This window comes from Tamandua tetradactyla, chromosome 5, assembly GCF_023851605.1.
Source record: "Tamandua tetradactyla isolate mTamTet1 chromosome 5, mTamTet1.pri, whole genome shotgun sequence".
Classification (NCBI taxonomy): domain Eukaryota; kingdom Metazoa; phylum Chordata; class Mammalia; order Pilosa; family Myrmecophagidae; genus Tamandua; species Tamandua tetradactyla.
In genome coordinates, this window is record NC_135331.1 from 67309352 (window position 1) to 67329635 (window position 20284).

The window sequence follows — 20284 nt, forward strand, 5'->3', positions numbered from 1 at the left end:
TCTCCCTACATTTTCTTGTAACAGTTTTATGGTCTTAGATCTAATGTTTAGGTCTTTACCATTTTGAGTTATTTTTGTGTAGGGTGTGAGATATGAATCCTCTCTCATTCTTTTGCATATGGATATCCAGTTCTCTAGGCAACATTTATTGAAGAGACTGTTCTGTCCCAGGTGAATTGGCTTGACTGCCTTATCAAAGATCAATTGTGCATAGATGAGAGGGTCTATATCTGAACACTCTATTCAATTCCATTGGTCAGTATATCTATCTTTATGCCAGTATCCTCCTGTTTTGACCACTGTAGCTTCATAATACGCCTTAAAGTCAGGTAGTGTGAGACCTCCAACTTCATTTTTCTTTCTCAGGATATTTTTAGCTATTTGGGCCACCCTGCCCTTCCAGATAAATTTGGTTATTGGTTTTTCTATTTCTGAAAAGTAAGTTTTTGGGATTTTAATTGATATTACATTGAATCTGTAAATCAATTTAGGTAGAACTGACATCTTAATCATATTTAGTCTTCCAATCCATGAACACAGTATGCCCTTCCATTTATTTAGGTCTTTGGTGATTTCTTTTGACAATTTCTTGTAGTTTTTTTTTGTGTGTATGTCTTTTGTATCTTTAGATAATTTTATTCCTAAATATTTTATTCTTTTGGTTGCAATTGTAAATAAATTTTTTTTCATGATTTCCCCCTCAGATTGTTTATTACTAGTGTATAGAAATACTATGATTTTTGAGTGTTGATCATGTAACCTGCCACTTTGCTATACTCATTTATTAGCTCTAGTAGCTTTGCTGTAGATTTTTCAGGGTTTCTGACAAATAGTATCATATCATCTGCAAACAGTGAGAGTTTTACGTCTTCCTTTCCAATTTTGATGCCTTGTATTTCTTTTTCTTGTCTAATTGCTCTGGCTAGAACTTCCAACACAATGTTGAATAACAGTGGTGATAGTGGACTTCCTTGTCTTGTTCCTGATTTTAGGGGGAAAGTTTTCAGTTTCTCCTTTTTGACGATGATGTCAGCTGTGGGCTTTTCATATATTCCCTTTATTATGTTGAGGAAGTTCCCTTCTACTCCTATCCTTTGAAGTGTTTTCAACAAGAAAGGATATTGAATCTTATCAAATGCCTTTTCTGCCTCAATCGAGATGATCATGTGGTTTTTCTGCTTTGATTTGTTCATATTGTGTATTACATTAACTGATTTTCTTATGTTGAACCATCCTTGCATACCTGGGATGAATCCTATTTGGTCATGGTGTATAATTTTTTTAATATGCTGCTGGATTTGATTTGCTAGAATTTTATTGAGGATTTTTGCATCTAAATTCATTAGAGAAATTGGTCTGTAGTTTTCTTTTTTTTTAAATATCTTTGTCTGGCTTTGGTATGAGGGTGATGTTGGCTTCATAGAATGAGTTAGGTAGCTTTCCATCCTCTTCAATTTTTTTGAAGAGTCTGAGCAGGATTGGTACTAATTCTTTCTTGAATGTTTGGTAGAATTCACATGTAAAGCCATGTACTCCTGGACTTTTCTTTTTGGGGAGCTTCTTAATGACTGATTCAATTTCTTTACTTGTAATTGGTTTGCTGAGGTAATCTATTTCTTCTCGAGTCAATGATAGTGGTTCATGCCTTTCTAGGAAGTTGTCCATTTCATCTACATTGTTGTATTTATTAGCATAATGTCGTTCATAGTATCCTCTCATTACTTCATTTATTTCTGTGGGATCAGTGGTTATGTTTCCTCTTCCATTTCTGATTTTATTTATTTGCATCCTCTCTCTTCTTCTTTTTGTCAACCTCACTAAGTGTCCATCAATCTTACTGATTTTCTCAAAGAACCAACTTCTGGTTTTGTTGATTTTCTCGATTGTTTTCATGTTCTCCATTTCATTTATTTCTGCCCTAATCTTCATTGTTTCTTTTCTTTTGCTTGCTTTGGGATTAATTTCTGTTCTTTCTCTAGTTCTTCCAAGTGGACAGTTAATTCCTTGATTTTTGCTCTTTCTTCTTTTTTGATATAGGCATTTAGAGCAATAAATTTCCCTCTTAGCACTGCCTTTGCTGTGTCCCATAAATTTTGATATGTTGTGTTTTCATTTTCATTTGCCTCAAGATATTTACTGATTTCTCTTGTAATTTCTTCCTTGACCCACTGGTTGTTTAAGAGTGTGTTGTTGAGCCTCCATATATTTGTGAAATTTCTGCCTCTCTACCTATCATTGATTTCCAACTTCATTCCTTTATGATCTGAGAAAGTATTCTGTATGATTTTAATCTTTTAAAATTTATTGAGACTTGCTTTGTGACCCAGCATATGGTCTATTCTTGAGAATGATCCATGAGCACTTGAGAAAAAGGTGTATCCTGCTGTTGTGGGGTGTAATGTTCTATAAATGTCTGTTAAGTCTAGCTCATTTATTGCATTATTCAAATTCTCTGTTTCTTTATCGATCCTCTGTCTAGATGTTCTGTTCATTGATGAGAGTGCAAAATTGAAGTCTCCAACTATTATGGTAGATGTGTCTACCTCTCTTTTCAGTGTTTGCCTCATGCATTTTGGAGCATTTGCCTCAGTGCATAAATATTTATGGTTGTTTTGTCTTCTTGTTGAATTGTTCCTTTTATTAAAACATAGTGTCCTTCTTTGTCTCTTTTAGCTGTTTTACATTTGAAGTCTAATTTGTTGGATATTAGTATAGCCACTCCTGCTCTTTTCTGGTTGTTATTTGCATGAAATATCTTTTCCCAACCTTTCACTTTCAACCTATGTTTATCTTTGGGTCTAAGATGTGTTTCCTGTAGACAGCATATAGAAGGATCCTGTTTTTTAATCCATTCTGCCAATCTATGTCTTTTGATTGGGGAGTTTAATCCATTAACATTTAGTCTTATTACTGTATGGGCAGTACTTTCTTCTACCATTTTGCCTTTTGGATTTTATATGTCATATCTCATTTTTCTTCTTTTTACCTTTACCGATAGTCTTCATTTCTATACTCTTCTCCACACCTTTCTCTCCTGTCTTTTCTTATCTGTCTCTAGTGTTTCCTTTAGCATTTCTTGCAGAGCCAGTCTCTTGGTCACAGATTCTCTCAGTGAATTTTTGTCTGCAAATGTTTTAATTTCCTCCTCATTTTTGAAGGACAGTTTTGCTGGATATAGAATTCTTGGTTGCCAGTTTTTCTCATTTAATATCTTAAATATATCATCCCACTGTCTTCTCACCTCTATGGTTTCTGCTGAGAAATCTATGCTTAGTCTTACTGGACTTCCCTTGTATGTGATGGATTGTTTTTCTCTTGCTGCTTTCAAGATTCTCTCTTTCTCTTTGATATCTGACATTCTGATTAGTAAGTGTCTTGGAGTACATCTATTTGGATCTATTCTCTTTGGGATATGCTGCACTTCTTGGAGCTGTAATTTTAAGTCTTTCATAAGAGTTGGGAAATTTTCAGTGATAATTTCTTCCATTAGTTTTTCTCCTCCTTTTCCCTTCTCTTCTCCTTCTGGGACCCCCATAACACATATATTCATACACTTCATGTTGTCATTCAGTTCCCTGAGTCTCTGCTCATATTTTTCCATTCTTTTACCCATATTTTCTTTTACTTGCCAGATTTCAGATGTCCCATCCTCCAGTTCACTAATCCTATCTTCTGCCTCTTGAAATTGACATTGTAAGTTTCCATCATTTTCTTCATCTCTTCTGTTGTGCCTTTCATTCCCATAAATTCTGTGATTTGTTTTTTCAGACTTTCCATTTCTTCTTTTTGTTCATTCCTTGCCTTCTTTATATCCTCCCTCAATTCATTGATTTGGTTTTTGATGAGGTTTTCCATGTCTGTTTGAACATTCTGAATTAATTGTTTCAACTCCTGTATCTCATTTGAATTGTTGATGTGTTCCTTTGACTGGGCCATTTCTTCAATTTTCCTAGTGTGATTTGTTATTTTTTGCTGGCATCTGGGCATTTAATTATCTTAATTAGTTTATTCTGGAGATTGTTTTCACTTTTTTTTCCTAGGATTTTCTTGCTGGATGACTTTGTTGTCTATCTGTTCTTTGACATTCAGTTCAGCTTTTTCTGGACCTCTAGCTTAGGTTTTGTTTAACAGAAGAGAATTTTTCAGTTGTTGTTTTTTTGTTTCTTGCTCTGCCTGTATGGTGCCTTTCCCCCATCCCTTAAGAGGGTCTACTTAGATATTATAGACCCCAGTCAGATTTTCCCAGACCAAGCTGGTCTCCTCTCAGGAGGAAAGAGTCATCTGCGTCAGTTTTCCCTGAGGGTGAGACCCAGCAGATTAAAAGGCTTTCCTATGCAGTCTCTGGATTCTGCATTTTTCCTATCCTGCCCAGTATGTGGTGCTTTTCTGCCTGCAGGTCCCACTAGCATAAGGTGATGCGGTACCTTTAACTTTGGCAGATTCTCCCTTCTGGGGGTATGGTGGAGACAGAGGAGAGGTTGTAGGCTGGCTTTAATCACTTCCCTTTTCCAGACCCTGGGGTCTGAATACCTTGAGGGAGGGGCTTCACCTGAGCTGGGCCCCAACCCCTCTCCTGGGGAAGGCACAGGCTCCAGACAAGCTCTCAAAGAAACCAGTTTCTGTCTATGTCTGGGGCAGACAGAAAGTGGAGCCCAAGAAGTCTTGCAGCTGTATCCAAGGAGTAATCAATCTATAGAAATACAGCCACAAAAGAGAAAAAGAAAAATCCTTTTCTGAGCGGGACCCCATTCCTCAGGTTTGCCAATCAAGAGCTTAAGTTGGTACGTTACTCTGTGTATCTCCAGGTCCTATGTGCCCCCTCCTTTCCTGCAGGGCTCAGACCTTTTCAGATCCAAAAAACCCTTTTTTTTTTTCTTTTTTCTTTTTCTATCAGCCCTGTCCCCTTTGTGCCAGGGCAAAAATCAGTGACCTCTGCTTTTACTCAAGGTTCAGCTGAGATGGGAGCCTATTTTTAGTAGTTAGAATTTGTTACTTGATTCCACAATGGCTTTGGTTGGGCTCAGCCTTGCTGCTGGTAAAGTCTCTTTCCTTTCCCCTCTGGGAAGCAGTGGCTTGGGGAACTCCCGGTTCTGAGGGGCTTGCAGCCAGTCCAGACTTGGGTACACTGTGTGTCCGGTCACTGATCTGGCCCCAGCAGTTGTTCTGTACTGTTCCTGGCTATTTATTAGGTGCTCTGGTGGACGAACTAAATCCCACACCTCGCTAAGCCGCCATCTTGGCTCCTCTCCCAGGTTTCTCCTCTAAATTGAATTTTAAAGATTTTTTTTAGGATAGTATATCTGTTAAGATTGACTTCAAATGCATGTAACAAACCATGACCAAGAGTGCCTTAAACAAGTAAGGGGATTATTTTTCTCATGTAGTAAGAAGTCTGGAGCTAGGCAGGTGGGGTGGTACTACCCCTCTTCTTCTCTGCCTCTCCCGTCATCCACACTGTGAAATTCCTTCCTCTTGTATGTGACCCTTGGGGATCCAAGACCCATGTTCAACCTCCTGCCTCACAGCTATCTCAGAGCAGGAAGGAAAAAGGAGGAGAAAAGGAGTGGTGTCTCTATCCGGAAGCAAAAATTCTCCCAGGACTTTCCAGTAGACATCCTCATAAATCTCATTGACAGTTCTTCTGTCGTGTGACTGTAACCGAGAAATTAGGATTTAAGGGATGATTTTGATTACTGAATCATTATATAGATATTTCTTTTTGCTTTCTGGTATATTAGAGTAGATAGAGGGAAATACCTGAAATCTGTAAATTGTAACCCAGCTGCCTTGATCTCTGGTAGTGATTGTATAGCTTTTATCTTCTGCCCCCATGATTGTAAAAACCATATGACTTGGAGTGCACGGATGGTTCGGTGGTTAGAATGCCTGCCTTTCATGTGGGAGACCCAGTTCGATTCCTGGACCATGCACACCTCCAAAAAACAAGAAACAAAACCCCTGTGACTAATCTTCATTTGTACTTAGTTATCTAGTTTTTCAACTTTAGACTCTTATAATCACTAAAGATAGTCCTTAATGCTTATTAATGAAGGGTTTTGGGTCAGTCCAGGACTAACCCACCCCAAGTCTGAAATTATCTTGATAACCGAAACGGGATCTAACCATAATGGGACTGCCTGACATGCACAGTAGCTTAAACTTTAACCTACAAGTCACCCATATTGTATCATAATACTAAATATCACACCCATCATCATATTAAGGATGCCATTTTCCTACATATGTTCTGTGACTAAACATGTAATCAGTCTGTGCATACTCAATAATTAGAACCCTTCTAACTACATCATCTAGGGCCACTGTACTTATTATCCTAAACCCTGCCCATTTTTTTCCCCCTAATAAAACTATCAGAATTACTGCAGTTTGGGGAGACAGATTTGGGGCCGATAGGTTATATGCTCTCCTACTAGGAGCCTGTAATAAACTCTTTCTTTGAAACCTTGGTTCTCAGGAATTGGTCATTGAACTGCATTGGGCAAAAGAATGCATTCTCTTTGTCTAGTAACATGACCACCCCTATTGCAAGGACATCTGGGGAGCATTTTAGCTGGACACCTTGCCTCTCTGAACAAAATCTGGGTTCTGTTTGAAAGGAAGAAGAGGAGAATGCATATTGAGGAAGTGGCTAGCAGTGTCTGCCACAAGATTATCTGACAGATCAAGGATGCTGGGGGAGAAGCCTGCTGCCCTAGCTGTGCTGCTGGAACAAGCAGATCTTGGGAGGTCTGGATACCACTGTTGAGGAATTATGCTGCAAGGAAAGCTGGGAAATGGAATCTTTGTGCAAACCATCCCTGTGTTCAACTTCAATTCTATTATTATAGAAGAAGGAGAGAATGGCTATTGGGGACCAGCCAGACAGTTCCCCTTGGAAGGCAATATGGCAAGCTACTGAATCTTCTCTTAACCGGAAGGGTCTGAGGGCAGTTGTCAACACAGGCTTTGGGAAGGAAGAGAATGCAGTGGACACTCTGGGATACTTGGGGATTCTTGGAGCATTGGAAAACAAACACAACTGGGCTGGAGAGAGGCATCAGGAGTGCAGGCCTGCTTCCCAGAATCACCTGGTCACTGTCACTAGCAAGGTACCCCTTCCTGGGCTTAATTTTCCTCTTCTGTAAAGGGAAGTAACAGCTCTACCTTTTAAGGTTGGTGTGAGGCTACACTGAAACCATGTATGTCCAGTTCCTATCACAGAGTATACCCTCCAAAGATGGTGGCTACTATTTTTGTTCATAGTATGATCTATACTCCCTCTATGCTCCCAGTTGGAATTCAGCTCCTCTTCTCTCCCTCTCAGCTATACTGCCCCAGCTGCCTTTGCTTTCTGAGAAGGTGCTCTCCTGCCTGGCTATCTGCTTCTGACTTGCCCATGGTGGAATCTTGGCTGAACTGCCTCACCTTCTGGTGAATCACATAGCCCTTCATGACTCAGTTCAACCATCCCCTTCTCCACGAAATCCTGTCACCTTCCCAGGCTAGGTGAAGCCACTCCTGGTTTCTCCTCGCATCTACGCTTACCACTCGCAAGGTTCTATTGCACTCTCCCTCCTGAGTTCCTTGCAAGGTCAGTCCAGGCTCTCTGGGAGGTAAAGAGGAGCCCAGTCCACTCCCTTGTTTGAAGCTCCATGAAGAAGAAGGGAAAAACAAGAACAAATGGAACTATATCTTAAATATTTAATGACTGCCAAGTTGTAGGTGCTCAATATTATTTGTTGGATGAACACGAAAAATTAGCACTGTGGACCCAAAAGACAATGAATTATTATTGTTTCCTGCAATACAAGTACAACATTTATTTAAAAATCTGAATTCATAGTGCCCTACAGGAGGTTGCTCAGTGCGTGCACGTTTCCAATTCCATCACCCTGTGTATACCCTCACCTGGGGACACCTACTAAAGATCTAAAGTTACGAAGGCTGGGGAGAGAGGGCTTGATCCAATGGCGCTGTTTCCCCTTCCTGCTGGAGAGACTGGGAACTCCTTGGGCTGGGATTTGGGTCCTCAGGGCTTAGCACAGGTGGTGGTGGGAGGTGTCACTAAGAGGCCACTTCTGCTCGCACCAAACCGCGTCCATCCCGCCAGTCTCCGCCCCGCCTCCTCCCGCAGGCGGGGGTGTGGCCTCTGCCGCCTCTCGCAGCCCCGCCGACAGGCGGCGCCCTGCGACCGGGCTCCCGCAGGGGTCGCAACGGGGCGTGAGCGCTCGAGGCCCGACCTCGGCACTTCCTGGTTGCCAGCGGGACCCCGGGGAACCGCCTTCCCGCCACCCCAGCCCCTCGGGAGTGCCCCGCCCCTCCCTGGGCGGCCACCCGGGGCTCGGCGCGGCAGGTGCCCGGGGACGGCCTCGAGGTTGAGTCTGGCGCCCCGCGGGGCAGCTGAGCCGGACGGCGGCGGCTGTGCCCGGGTGAGTGCGGAGGTCGGGGTTGTTAACCTGCCCCCCAGCTGCCCCGGCGACGCACGCGGGACGTCGGGGAAGGAGAGAAGTGGCTTTTCCAGGCGTTTCGGGGCTGAGGTTCCGCTGGTTACTTCAGGGTCCCGGGAGGGCTGAAGGCGCAGACACCGGACCCCGCACGCTTTGCTTTGGGGTTGTCGCTTAGCCAGAACCCCCGAGGTCCGTCGTGCGGCGGGCATGGGGCTGCAACCTGGTGTCCCGGGCCGCGCGTGTACACACCGCAACCCCGCAGCCCCCGCTTCCAGGTGCAAGGAGTTTTAAACATTTTAATACAGGTGAAGGTGGCGTACCTGGTTTTTTAACGCTCTTCCTGGTACAGAGGTTGGTGCGGCAGGCGCGTACACACAAACGCGCGCGCGCGTATTCCTTGGAGTCGACTTTTGTCCTCGGGCGCTGGGGTTAAGCCGCAGGGCGTTGCTGGGCTGTTTGTTCTCCGAGGTCTTGGCGTCCTGGCTGGGTCGTCAAGGGCCAGGGGGGCTGCTTCCAAACTCCCTCGACCTGAGGTGGGGCGGTCCTCCGGAATTTGGCGACTCGAGCCCCTTTTCTTCCCTGGGCAGGTGGCTTCCAACCCGGTCTGCGAGGGAAGTGCTGCTGGGAGGAAACGCGCCTGCTCCGACCCCCACTGGTAAGTGTGGGGTGTTGTGAAGTCCGGGAGATAAGCCCCCTAAACCTACACAAATCAGCATTTCAAAGTAGGCGAGAATGAATGTTTGGCTCTCAGGAGTGCTGACTGCTTCAGGTTGAAGATTTACTTTTAAGATTATGATTTTTTTAAAAAAGAACTGCTTGGACTACAAAAACTCCTTTAATTAATTTGACTACCTCTAAGACTGGACTTTTTTTGTGTCGTCTCCAGAATTAGAATTATTGGGAAGAGTCAGTGGGAATCAGCCTGGCTGCATGGGACTTACCTGGCCGATCTTGTGGTTTAACAGCGATGCCATGTGTGCACCTTGGCTGGATTTTAATTTGATCAGAAAAATGTTTTTTAAAAATTGAGACAATAGAAGAAATTTGTAGTGGTTATTTGATAGTATTAAGGATATTTTGTTTCTTTAGTTGTGATAATGGTACCGTAATTATATTTTCTAAAACCCTCTTTCTTTTGCGTATACATATTGGAGTTGAAATAGAGGTTAGGGAGGCTTCACAATAATCTGGGTTTGAGGGGCACGGGCACTGTTAGGGGGAAGTAGGGAGAAAGAGATAGAAGGAGATTGGCCATGAGTTGTTAAGAGTTAAAACTGGGTTTATGGGTATGGAAGTCCTTATGCTAACGTCTCTACTTCTGGATATGATTGACATTTTCCTTAATAAAAAATAACAACAATAAGAAGAACAAAACCTGGGGAGCTTTTTAGAAAAAAAAAAAAGTACCACAGATACGTTTAGGATCTGTAAATTGGGTGTCAAAGTGGGCCTCTCCATTTGTTTTTCTTCCCTCCCCGAGGCACTGCTTTATTTTGCTCAGAAAGAGTTGGGTGTTTGCTAGATGTGATAAAGCTGTTGTCGGATCAAGTTGATGCAGGTGAATGCTTTGTCAGCTTCTTTCATACAAAGGGTATTAGCAAGGCCTGGGGGTTGAGCAGGATGTGTGAAATGGGTTAGCAATTTTTTCTGAACTGCCCAAATTTCTTCTAAGTTATGCTCATCAAAAATCAGAGATCAGAGCAGCGAAATCATCCTTGTACAGTTAAAGTTTGTTTACGTTTCTGGATGTATTGTATACATCAATACAAAGCTTACATTATAAAAGCAAAGCACAAGGTGAGTGTAGGGGTACTTATTTCTTGAAACGGATGTTATCTGTGTGTTGCCATTTTTATGTTTTTACCTTGTTGGCTTCAGGGAGTCATGAAATGCCTTAAATATTTAGCAGAGAACCAACTTCTAAAAATTTTGCACTGTTAACACCATTCTTTTCCTTTTCAAGAACCCTGCTTTGTGTGTATGTAGACAGAACACGTATCTATATATTCAGGCAACTTTTTTCTTCCTGATTTAATGTATCATTAATTCTTATTCTTTCTATGATACTTGATTAGTAACTTGAATAAGCAATGATTCTCAGAGACAGCTATGGAAGTTTTGAAGAGGGGAAAAGAAGAGCAGACTCTCGAAAGATAAACCCACGTCTCTGAGAGGCTTCAGGGCAACTGAACTTAGTGCCTCTGATTTTAAGAGAAAACACCCAAGTAAATGATAACTGACCAGTTAAAAAGTGTCAGATGAGATGAATCTCCTCTGCTTAGACCTTTCCCGGGCAGTTTCCCTAGTGTGTAAGAAATTGCGAAGTCATGAGGAAACACCAAAGCATATCCCAGTTTTGCTGCAATGTATGGGAAAATAAGGAGAGATCAACAAAGATCCCTTTAGAGATGGAAAATATTATAATATAGTGAATTCACGGTCATATTTGAGTGAAATTGTTTGGCTTGTAGTTCAGTCTCTTGTTATTACTCAAAGAACTATGCAACTGTATGGTAACTTTATTTTCAACCTGAGTTTCTGTGCTGGTTCTCTAAAACAAGAGCATGAGGAGAGAAGAGAAGCTTGCCCAGCCCTGTTTGACCAGGCATCCACCTAATGTTTACTCTCTTCTGTATGGGGATGGAGGAATTGGACTCCTTGGGGAGTTGACTGCTAATAACCATTTTAAGGAATTACCACAAATATGACATCATCTTCTGCTTCACGTTATTGAAGGGTAGGAACACATTAGAATAGCAGATTGCTCTTCTGTTGGCCTGGAAATGAGAGGAGAGAGTATTAGCAATCAAGATTCTCCATTTATACAGCACTCTGCTTTCATCTACATCTAAAGAAGCTTTTCTTGAGGTTGTTTCTTTAGTGATTTGAGGGAAGTAAATTTAATGTTCATTAAGAATCTGTTGTCATCTTTACCACTCATGTTTTTAGTTCTCACACATTTCTGAGTTAACCCATTTTCCACCTTGATTGGTTAGTTATTCTAGGCAAGATGGTTTTGAGCCGTATGTGCCCCAGAAAAACAAATTCTTAAACTCAGTCCATTCCTGCTGCTATGAAGTCATTTAAGTAGAACCTTTTGATGAAGCTCCATCAGTCAAGGTGTGACCTCCTCCATCAGGAAGGAGCTGAATGAAATTCAGACATGAGAGAGAAAGCCACAGAGAGCAGCCAGAAGCTGAATTCAGGACCCCTAGCTAAGGACAAGCCAGCCCCGAACCCTGAAAGTCTTCAGGGAGAAAGCATCTCCTCGATGATGCTTTGACTTGGACTTTTTCTTGACATCAAAACCGTGAGCCACTAAATTCCCATTGTTTAAGTAGACCCATTGCATGGTATTTTAGTAGCCAAGGGAAGTAAAACAGCCCACTATCTTGCTGTATCCAACCAACAAACATCTTTTACCAGGTCAGCATGGAGCTGAAAGAAAAGAAAACTGAGCTGGTATTGAAAAGATTCAGATCTTCTGCCCCTAAGAATTCCTGAAGGTGGTCCTGGACCTGCTACCTGTTTAGAGAGAGCCTGTGCCCCCCACCATCTCCACCACTCCCTAAGATCTCCCCCATCCTGGAGTGGGGTGTTGTTGTACTTGCACTGTTGTTTCTCTTATAGTAATAGAACTCTTTCTTTCCACACGTATGTGTATGTACCTGCCTGTTATATTCATTTTCAAAGGACTTTGTCGTTTACTGTCCCTGTAGTAAAACAAAAAATGGAGTACGTGTGTGGGCAAGTTACAGTAGAGAAAAATGCCTCCCAAGTCCAGTCCTCACTCTTTGTGAGGGCAAAGATGGATTTTCCACCTTTTGGGGATGCCCTGGGGTGCTCTCCAGGGATGGGGCACCACGGTGCCAGGCCCTCCCTCATTAAGCCAGAGCTCGAGGTCCATGTGGATTCAGAGGTTGTGCATCAGTTTTCTGTAGCTGCTCCAACCCCCTGGCCACCGGGAGGGTTTCTTGGGGCTTACAAAGGCTTCTTCCCCTCCTTTCCTTTGCAGAACACTGCTAACAGGCATCTCTTCCAGCACACCGCCTAGACACTGCCTGCTCAGGGTTCTGCAGGCATGAGAAGCTGAACCCTCATGAGGTATCTGAAATGCAAGCCCAAGGATGGTTTAATTTCCTCATCTTGCAACTTTCAATTAAGGATCACGGGACAGATGTTCTCACCTCTGTGTCTGGAGTGGACTGAGTTTATTACAGGTGAAGCCTCAGTTTAGATCTTGGTTTCCTCCTTCTTAATTCTGACTGTTCAGAGCCCTGTGTGGGAGGTGGTATGGGGAGTGGGTAGGTAGGTAGCAGAGGGGAAGAAGAAATACCACAAATATGGCCTGTGGGTGTTTCCAAGGAATCATCCGGTGGTGTTTTGAGGCCTTTGCACCAGAATTGTCAGTCTTTGTATATACCTCAATACGGTAAGAAAAATAGAATAAACAAGGGCTGCAAGTGGAATGACTTGTTTTGTCTAAAGAAAGTGGCAGAGGTGTTTTTTACTTGCCAGATCAGCTGCTTGATTGAATCCTTTCAAGAGAACTCTGGAACTCAGGTCTGTGGGTGTGTGTCCCTCACGTAATTGGTAATTACTAGCTCCCCTGGCACATGGGCAGACTGCAGGGAAGAGCGACTTGATTATTAGCCCGAGCAAACAAAGGTGAGGCAGAGTGGTGATGTGTGGGCTCTTTCCAGATCACTGAGTTTTATTTCTGGTCCCTCTCACCACCTAGCTGTGGAACTTGGCCTTTTTGTTGTTATTGTTGTTGTTTTTAAGCCTCTGCACCTCAGTTTCCTCATACTTAAAATGAACTAATAACAGTTCCAGTTTCATCACGTTAAGTGCTTATAGCAGTGGCCAGCATGATGTAAGTTCGCTATGCGTTTGCTGCTGTTGTTGAGCCTTTTCTCCTTTACTTTTGTTTTCATTCGGGAGTATTTTTTCCCTCATAATTTTAGAAGGAAGCTGCAGGGTGGAAATGCTTTCCGGCTCTAACCTCCCCAATTTCAGTGCGCCATGGGCTGCCTATTTCTGTGACAGATGCCAACAGGGCATTTCATGTAGCAGCAACTTTAGATTCATTGGGGAAAGCTAGACCAGAGGCTAGGCTTTGACTCTGTTATTTTGGGATTAAAGTGTACACTGACTATAGAAAGGAAATGGGATCCCTGTCATTCTGGGTGGGTATGAACTCTGTCCTTTTGCAAAGAGTAGACTGGTGTCAGCATGGAATAGGAGTTGAACACAAGGTCCCAATTCCATGTCTGCCTCGGCCTGGCAGAGGCTCAGAGCAGGCCGAGTTCTCTGGATGCCCAGTGCCTCTTCTGTCACGGGGATAAGCATACCTCATAGGCAAGTTGGAAAGGGCTAACAAAATTTTGTGAAAACCCGAGGGTTTTGACTGTTCGATATAGACACACTGAAGTCTTGTGTTTGATTTGTTTCTTGGTGGTAAAATGGTAGAATAGCTACACTGCAAGTTTACTTTTTAACTTGGAGAAGTGATATAGATGCTCTTTAACTAATATTTATGTGGTGTTTTATAGTTTTTAAAGGGGCTGACTAATTTGATCTTTAACCAGTGATGAAGGATTTGTAATTGTCTTTAACTTACAGAGAAGAAATTGGGGCTCTTTCCCCCAAAATTAAGAATCCCAGTTCATACAGTCAGGGCTTAGGCTGAAATTGGAGCCTAGATCTTTTAATTTGAAATCCTATATTTGTCTCCATTGATATTTGCTGCCTTCTGCTGCCAGTTGGGAGAGGAATGAAAGTGAACTTGAGGTTCAGGCCAGAAATGAGAACATAGGAATGGGCCATCAATTTTAATTTATCAGAGGAGGCAACTTGTCCTTATTCCTTACTCTTTTAAGGTATTCTAGAGAAGGGTGCCATCCTGGGAAGGGAAAGGAAAATATTGATAACTGAGGAGTCCTTAAGAAGCTGAAAACATCCACGTGTCCAGGGACAACGAGTCTCCTCCAAGCTACAGAGGTGGAGGTCTCTCCTGTTAAGACCTATTCATGGACGTGCCAGCAGAGTCCAGGAGGAGTAACCCTCAGGTCTATTGGAGTCCCTCATCTCTGCTCCACCTGGCCCTCTCTTGGTACCTTCACCCACAGCTTTATTGATGACTTCCAAATCTGTGTTTGCCCTGGACACTTTCCCTGAAGTACAGACCGAATAGCTTAAACAGTCCAGCCCACTTTCATTAAACCCTTTGCTTTTCTCCTTTTATTTCTCTTCCTCTACTCCCAGCCATTTGCTGAAGCAAGAAATCATACAGGAAAGATGGCAGGGTAGGGAGATGTGGAATTTAGTTTGTCCTCTAGGGCAGCTAGTAAATGGCCTGGAACTGCCTGAAGCAACTGTTTGGGGGACTTCTGTGACCAGGCACACATTGTACACCAGTATAGAATGGGAAGGGCTGAGATCCTGGCACAGAAGTTTAAATAAAGTCCCTCATGCTGTGGAGGCTGGTACCCCTCCCCCACTGTCATGGCAGGCTGTTTTGGGAAAACTTTTTTCTTGGGGAAAAGCAATATCTACTAGGAGCAAGGCAAGGAGAGCTCAAGCAAGGTTCAGTTGTGGATTTGATTAACAAATTCAAACTGCTGAATAGAAGCTCTGAGTACAGATACTTATTTGAAAGAAATCTGGAGGTCTCTTCCCAGTAGAGAGGAGTCAGGGCCGATGAAAAAGACAGAGGCTTTTGAAGTTGAGTGAGCTCAGAATACTGGAAAAGGGCTGCGCCCCAAGAAAACAGACATATAGAGCCAGGTGCCAACTCTGACTCTTGATTCATGATCCTTGGGGGCTGGGAACTAGCTCTGAAAAGGATTATCTACCCTCCCCCCCCCCCTTATTTTTAAACTTTTTAGTATCCCATTAAAGAACGCGGTAGGCATTCCCAGTTTTCAGCATTGTCCCAGGCAAGGGCAGAATTACAGTATATCTGAAAAAGAAAGTAATAGGTCAGGTAAAGGTGGGAATCCCATAGAAGGAGGATCTTCCCCCCAAGAAAAGGGGGATGGGGTAGGCAGTGCCCAGCACAAGTCATAGCTCTCATTCAGAGAATTCAGACCCCAGGGGCTGGAATATTAGCATTAGTTTCAACCTACAAAAAGCAGATCCCAGCCTGTCTCAAACATGTCCCCAGTAGGGGGAAAAGGGGGCTATCTGAGAGGCTTGTAACTTTTCCAGCCTGCAGGGAACTGTAGGCTAAAGAGCCCCCACCCCTCCCAAAAAAAGGTGGGGGGCAAGGTCCAGCACTGGTGGTGACTGTTATTTGGAGAAGTCAGATCCCAGGAGCTGGAAAACAGAAACAGCTTAGGCCTGCCTTCTATCTCATTCTCTGTCTCAACGCCCCATGGCAGTCACAGTGTCTGCTGAGAATTAAAGGCACCACACCACTTTATGCACATGGTGGGCAGCAGGCTGACCAATGCCATCTGTTGGTCAGGACAGGAAAACACAGACTCAGGAGGCATCACAGGAAAGACTGGCACCCTGTTGGGTCCATCCCCAGGGAACCTCGGTAACTGATTGCACCTTCCTCCTGAGTCCTGGGACAGTCTTCTCTGGGAAAATCTGGTTGGGGTTGATCTTATCTGGAAAGATAGTCCTCAAAAAGCTTCCATATAGGCAGGGCAAGAACCAGAAAAGCAAGAGCTGAAAAATTCTGATCAGTTAAATAGGTTCTGTGCTAGAGGTCTAGAATAAGTTGAGCTGAAAGTCAGAGAACAAAGCCAACTAACACAAAAGCCCCTGGATAAAAGAGAGAAAATGACCTCCAGAATAAACTAATCAAGGAAATCAAGATGCCTAGACACCAGCAAAAAAAATCATGAGTCACACTAGGAAAAATGAAGATATGACCCAGTCAAAGGAACAAACTAGTACTTCAAATGACATACTGGAGTTGAAACAACTTACTAAAGATATTCAAACCTATCTTCTAAGTCAATTCAGTGAGTTGAAGGAAAATGTGGCAAAAAAGATGAAGGCTTTAAAGAAGACACTGGGCAACCATAAAGAAGAACTCGAAAGCTTGAAAAAAAATGGCAGAACTTACGGGAATAAGAGGCACAATAGAAGAAATGAAAAACACAATGGAGACATACAGCAGCGGATTTGAAGGACAGAAGAAAGGATTAGTAAACTAGAGGACAAGACATCTGAAATCCTACATGCAAAAAGACAGGGAAAAGAATGGAAAATTATGAAGCACATGAATATAAATGTTATGGGTGTCCCAGAGGAGAAGAGCAGGGAAAAGGGGCAGAAAGAATAATGGAGGAAACAATCACTGAAAATTTTCCAACTCTTATGAAAGAAATAAAATTACAGCTCTAAGAAGCAACAACATGGCCCAAACAGAATAGGTCCAAATAGGCCTACTCCAAGACACTATTTTAGTTTGCTCATACTGCCGGATTGCGATATACCAGAAATGGGTTGGCTTTTATAAAGAGGAATTATTAAGCTACAAGATTGCAGTTCTAAGGCCATAACGATGTCCACACTAAGGCATCCAAAGAAAGATACCTTGACTAAAGGAAGGCTAATGGTGTGGAACACCTCTGTCAGCTGGGAAGGCATCTGCTGGCCCTTTGGCTTCTGATTTCAAACAACTTCCTGAGATACATTTTCTCTCTGCATCACCACATGTCTCTGTGTCAGCTCTGGGCTTTTTCGAAAATGGTTCCCTCTTAACGAACTCCAGTAAGTGGATTAAGATCCACCTTGAGGGCAGGCCACGCCATGGTGACTCAGTGGCAGAGTTCTAGCCTGCCATGCTGGAGACCCACGCTCAGTGCCTGCCCACATGAAGAAAAAGAAAAAAAAAAAAAAGGTCCACCTTGAATGGGTGGAAACACAGCTCCATGGAAATCACCTGTTTTAGTTTGTTAATGCTACCAGAATGCAATATACCAGAAATGGAATGGCTTTTTTTTTTTTTAAACACCATGACATTTATTAAAGCCAAATTCTACTGGATATTAGATACTGATTTTTTGTTTTGATTTTTAATATTAACTCTTTTATTTTTAGTGTTCCCATGAAAGTATTTTTAACACCCTTGTTCGTTACTCTTCCAACATAATCATATAATGCCTGAAACAAAATGATGAGTACCTCAATAGAAAAATAAAAGCAGATAAAATTGCTGACAATTGATCAACAATCAATACAAATAAAGGTACATTCAAATGTAGACTATTTATTAGTAAATAAGACATTCAATTAAAAACTCATTTCTAAATAGTACTATGCAATACTGCAAGTATGGATAATAAAATTCAGTCACATATTAAAGGATGTGATATAAACAAGTTCAGCATTTCTAGAGAGCAATTTGGGAATATGTTTCCAAAGCATTTTAAAATGTCATTCACTTTCATCCAATAGTTTTACTTCAAATTTATTCTAAGAAAATAATAGATACTTATTGATGTATTGGTCATCATAGGATTAATTTTTTTTTTTTACTTTTTTATTGTATGGTATACAAATATACAAAGCAAAGAAATAAAAAAGCAATAGTTTTCAAAGCACTCTTCAACAAGTAGTTACAGGACAGATCCCAGAGTTTGTCATGGGCTACCATATAGTCCTCTCAGATATTTTCTTCTAACTACTCCAGAATACAGGAGGCTAGAAGGCTTAAATATTTTTTTTATCATCACAATTGACTTTTTTCTTTCTTTTTATTTTGTGTAAAACAACATATACAAAACAATAAATTTCAAAGCATAGCGCCACAATTAATTGTAGAACGTATTTCAGAGTTTGACATGGGTTACAATTCCAACATTTTAGGTTTTTACTTCTAGCTGCTGTAAGATAGTGGAGACTAAAAGAGTTATCATTTTAATGATGCAGCATTCATATTTGTTTGTTAAATCCTATCTTTTCTGTATAACTCCACCATCACCTTTGATCTTTCGATCCTCTCTTTAGGGGTGCTTGGGCTCTAGCATTCTAACTTTTTCATGTTGGAAGGATCTGTCACTAATATGGGGGTAGGGAGATAGAGCTATCTTATATTCTGGAGAGGCTGAGCCCTCTAGGTTTCAGGACTTATCTGGTCCAGGGACCCTTCTGGAGGTTGTAGGTTTCTGGAGAGTTACTCTAGGGCATGGAATTTTTTTTTTCAAATGTGAATTTTATTAAAGCCAAGTTTCACTAGATATTAGATACTGATTTTTTGTTTTGATTTTTAATATTAACCCTTTTATTTTTAGTGTTCCCATGAAAGTATTTTTAACACACTTCCTTGTAGAATCTTATATATTGCCCCAGGTGTTCTTTAGGATTGGCTGGAATGGTCCTGGTTGGGAGTTGGCAGATTATGAAAGGTAGCAAGGTCTAACTGAAGCTTGCGTAAGAGCAACCTCCAGAGTAGCCTCTTGACTCTATTTGAACTCTCTCTGCCACTGGTTTTTTTAATTAGTTACACTTCTTTTTCCCCTTTTGGTCAGGATGGAATTGTTGATTCCATGGTGCCAGGGCCAGTTTCCATCTCTGGAAGTCATCTCCCACGTCTCCAGGAAGACTTTCACTCCTGGATGTCATGTCCCATGTAGAGGGTGGGCAATGATTTCACTTGCAGAATTGGGCTTAGAGAGACTGGGGCCACATCTGAGGAACAAAAGAGGTCCTTAGAAGTAACTCTTAGGCATATCTATAGGTAGTCTAAGATTTTCTGCTACCTGCATAAGCTTCACAAGAATAACCTCAGGATCTAGGGCATGGCCTATTGATTTGGGTGTCTGTAAAATTTGACACAGTATCAGGGGATTCCCTGATGGTGAGGTTTAATAGTTCCACATTTTTTTCTCCCATCCATCAGGGGACTTTGCCAGTACTTTTTGATTATCTACTTAATATGCTCTAGGATGTATCCAGGCATTACATTGGTCTATATAGGATTAAAGGACCTCTTTCTTATTCTGGGCTCCCTGTGTTTCATCTGTTCAAATGAGCGTGACAGGTTGAGTTAGATTATGTGCTGCAGGAAATTTCAGTTCCAGACCATATTCTTCCATTGGTCTCAAACAGTATGTGTGGTTCTAAGATATAGACTCTGTCTCCCTTACCCCTGTGTTCTGAATTACTTTAACCCCAACCTGATTGGCTTCCTTCTTATCTCTAAATATCAGGTTATATATATATACTTAAATCATACTGTCTGTTCCTTTACGTTGGAGATCATCCTCATTCGCTAACCGTTCCCCCATCTCTAGCTTCTATGTATCTCTAAGTCCATTATGTTTTGTATTATAAGCCTCTGATTATACTTTTATGATGGTCATAAAATTGGAATCATACAATATCTCACCTTTTTTGTCTGGCTTATTTCACTCAGCATTATGCCCTCAAGATCCATCGATCCTGTTATGTGCTTCAGGATGTCATTTTGTTTTACTGCTGCATAATATTCCATCATATGTATACACCACATTTTGTTGATGCACTCATCTGTTGATGGGCATTTGGTTTGTTTCCATCTCTTGGCAATTGTGAATAATGCTGCTATGAACATCATTGTGCAAATGTCTGTTTGTGTCGTTGCTTTCAGCTCTTCTGAGCATATACCAAGTGGTGCTATTGCTAGGTCATAGGGCAACTCAATATTTAGTTTCCTAAGGAACTGCCAGTAGTCTTCCATAGTGGCTGCCCCATCATACATTCCCACCAGCACTGCATAAGTGTCCTAGTTTCCCCACATCCTCTCCAGCATTTATAGTTTCCTACGTGTTTAATAGCAGTCGTTCTTATAGGTGTAAGGTGGTATCTCATTGTAGTCTTGATCTGAATTTCCC

General features: G+C 42.0%; 1 protein-coding gene and 1 long non-coding RNA gene across 7 annotated transcripts in view; one reads left to right on the plus strand and one right to left on the minus strand.

Moving 5' to 3' along the window:
* LOC143684234 (uncharacterized) overlaps window positions 1-9075 on the minus strand; it is a 59814-nt gene extending 50739 nt beyond the window's left edge. The window contains exon 1 of the long non-coding RNA XR_013175927.1: window positions 8768-9075. This is a non-coding gene — a long non-coding RNA (uncharacterized LOC143684234). The remainder of the gene's footprint in view (window positions 1-8767) is intronic.
* Window positions 8192-20284, plus strand: part of GPR160 (G protein-coupled receptor 160) — a 32488-nt gene continuing 20395 nt past the window's right edge. Inside the window, exons 1-3 of one of the 6 annotated variants that reach the window (XM_077161010.1) lie at window positions 8192-8429; window positions 9035-9102; window positions 12463-12667. The gene's annotated coding sequence lies outside the window, so the exon portion shown is untranslated. The other 5 variants (XM_077161009.1, XM_077161012.1, XM_077161013.1 and 2 more) reach the window with 5 other exon arrangements.